Below are 3,642 nucleotides of genomic sequence, written 5' to 3' on the forward strand. Positions count from 1 at the left end.
GCATAATTAAAAGTCTCTAGGAAGCAGTTTTCAATCATGTAATAATTTCAGGAAGAAAATATAAATGCATGCTAAATTAATGAATAAGTGGGTAAGGATCATGATAAAACCACACAATTAAACACAATATAAACCATAAAATAGTGGTTTATCAACCTCCCCACACTTAAACATTAGCATGTTCTCATGCTTAATTGAAGGAGATAAAGTAAATAAGTACGAACATGCAGAAACTCATGCAATGCAATGCAATCCTATATATATGAATGCAACTATATGATTCCTGTCCACTTGATGATAATCACGGAAACTTGTCTCTCAACAATTTTCCTTCGGCAAGTGTACCGAATTTGTCGTCAAGTAAAAACTCACAATAGAGTGAGGTCGAATCCCACAGATATTGAATGATCAAGCAAATTTAATTAGAGGAATGTTCTAGTTGAGCGAACCAGAAATTGATTTGAGATTTGCAGAAAATTAAATGGCGGGAAAGTAAATAGCAGAAAAAGTAAATGCTAGAAATAAAGAGCTGAATGTAAATGGCGGAAAGTAAATTGTAGAATCTTAAATGGGAATGGGGTAATGGCTCATAAAAGTAAATGGCAGAAATTAAAGAGAATGGGTAAGATCAGAAATGGGAGTTCATTGGGCTCAGAGATGTTGCATTCTCTGGATCAAGTTCATTTTCATCTCTTCCTCAATCAATGCATTCATTGATCTCCTTGGCAATCTTAAGTGATCGAATTCCAATTTATTGGTAATTCAATCTCTCAAATCTTGATCAATAGCCAATTCCTTGGTCAATTGCTCATGAGAAGAGATGAAGTATGGTCACTGATTATACCACATGCATTTTCCAAATCAGGTGTTGGTGGGATTATAGTCACATATCCATCCAAACCCAATTTGGTCCAGCATGAGAAAGCATTTCTAGCATGATCTCTTCATTCCTCTTTCAAGGTTCAGAAGAGATCCAAGTATGAATAGCTTCTTTTCCAAGATAACTACCCAATTGGATGAAGATCGAAAGCTTTCAAGTAAAATCAAGAGAAAAGATAGAAGAAGGAGAATGAAAACTAATATTGATTCATCAAATTACAACAGAGCTCCCTAACCCAATGAAAGGGGTTTAGTTGTTCATAGCTCTTGAAGAAGAAAACAAAGATGGAGAATACATGATGAAAGTAAAACTAGAAGTGCAGAGAAAGTAAAATACAGAGAGTAGTTCTATGCCAAAGGCTCCCTAAAGTTTCCAACTCCCCAAACTAATTCAAAGCTACTCCTATATATACTACTCTTAAGATCTTCTAGTTGGCTCTTCAACTCTTGGGTATGGGCCCCTAAATCTTGAGTTTGAAGCAGTTATCCTTTTCATTGGGCTTAGCTTTGCTTGCAGAGAGAAAAGGTGAAGTAGGCAGGGACTTTGACTCAGTACGTTAGTGGTGTCAACGTTAAGTGAAAGTGTGGGTTGGAGAACGTTAGTGCAATCACCTTTTTCACTAACGTTCCTAACCCAAATATGATCACGTTGACTTCAACGTTAGTGGCACTAACGTGACCACTAACTTTGCCTCTTGGTCCTTCGCACACGTTATTGGGACTTACCTTTCCCAATAACGTGGAGAGTCCTCCCTTGTCCCTACATTAGCGTCCACGTTAACTAGGTTAACGTGGCTTCTAACATAGTAATGGCACGTTAGTGACACTTACCTTTGTCACTAACGTTCCAATGTGCCCCTATTTCCCACGTTAGAGTCCACGTTAACTAAGTTAACGTGGCTTCTAACGTAGTCATGCTAGCCATCTCCAATGTTAGTGACAAAGGTGAGTGTCACTAACGTTGGCTCATCATCTCTTTATCCACGTTAGCTTCCACGTAAACTAAGTTAACGTGAGAGTTAACGTTGCTCATGGTGGCTCTTGGTGGTAAACCCCAACGTTAGTGACAAAGGTAAGTGTCACTAACGTTGGCTATCAATCGCTCTCTCCACGTTAGCTTCCACGTTAACTAAGTTAACGTGGGAGTTAACGTGGCTTATGGAGGCTTGGCCAACGTTAGTGACAAAGGTAAGTGTCACTAACGTTGGCTATCAATCGCTCTCTCCACGTTAGCTTCCACGTTAACTAAGTTAACGTGGGAGTTAACGTGGCTTATGGAGGCTTGGCCAACGTTAGTGACAAAGGTGAATGTCACTAACGTTGGCTTCTCTTTTGCTTCTTAACGTTAGAGTCCAGGTTAACTAAGTTAACGTGGCTCTTAACATGGCCACTTATGAGCTTGGTCCAACGTTAGTGATAAAGGTAAGTGTCACTAACGTTGGCTCCATTTTCTTTCTTCCACGTTAGAGTTCACGTTAACTTAGTTAACGTGACTCTTAACGTGGGTTATGATGGCTTCGAGGGCGTTCTTGGCGATTACTTTTCTCATTAACGTTGCAAGCTAGCTCCCATTCCACGTTAGTGGTCACGTTAGTTAGACTAACGTGGCTGCTAACGTGGTTCTTCCTTGCTTCCTTTGTCCTGAAATCAAGCAATAAAGTGCATCAAAGTCTAATCCAAATCATGAGACATGCATCCTCTAATTTGTCATATAATTCATGCAAAATTCTCATGAAATCATGTAAAGTGCACAATGTATGCTTGAATCAAGATGTAAGTGAATATCTACCCAAAACTAGCTTATTTTCTAAGAAAATGCATGAAACTACCTTAAAAACAGTAAAGAAAAGGTCAGTAAAACTGGCCAAAATGCCCTGGCATTACAACACCAAACTTAAAGCTTGCTTGTCCCTAAGCAAGTACTGGAACAAGAGAATGATGAATGGAATGCCAAGAGAAAATGAGTCATTCTTGTGGAAGTCATGTCCCTGGTTTTATGTTGGTTTCATGCATAGCAACTTAGGTTCATTCCTTCACTGGCTTTCAGACCTTTATCATGTCCTAGAATACTCACTTTGCTTGCATCCCATGAGACTTTTATTCATTGATCCCTTTTGTTTGTTGTCAATTCAGGGCTTATTTGTGTTCTTAGGCTAAGTGCTCTATAAGGGGGCGACTCTTTAAGATAAGCTTTCAGCCAGCACTCCCGACCCAGTTGGTTCAAGGTGCTAGGTGTTGAGACACCCCTAAGGACTTACTTCCTCAAGTCTCTCCCCCATACATACACACCATAGGCACATGGTTTGTTTATTTTCTTTCCTTGAGGTCTTGGTGTCCAGCACCTCTTTGGGCTACTAAATGTTCTGTAGCAAAGATTGCTCTTGATAGTGGACTTTCAGCTGATAATCTCGGGTTAGTTAACCCATGTTACCAGGTGATTGGTAGCACAAATTGCGAATCACACTTTTCACAACGCGTACTACTGACCAGCAAGTGCACTGGGTCGTCCAAGTAATACCTTACGTGAGTAAGGGTCGAATCGCACGGAGATTGTTGGTTTGAAGCAATCTATGGTTATCTTGTAAATCTTAGTGTGGGAAACAGAAATACTTGCATTAATTCATTGAGACACAGCAGAGCTCCTCACCCTCAACAATGGGGTTTAGAGACTCATGCCGTGAAAGGATACAAAGTTTAGATCTGAAATGTCATGAGATACAAAATAAGTCTCTAAAAGTTGTTTAAATACTAAACTAGTAGCCT

Source organism: Arachis ipaensis, chromosome B09 (genome assembly GCF_000816755.2).
Source record: "Arachis ipaensis cultivar K30076 chromosome B09, Araip1.1, whole genome shotgun sequence".
In the NCBI taxonomy this organism is placed as follows: Eukaryota; Viridiplantae; Streptophyta; class Magnoliopsida; order Fabales; family Fabaceae; genus Arachis; species Arachis ipaensis.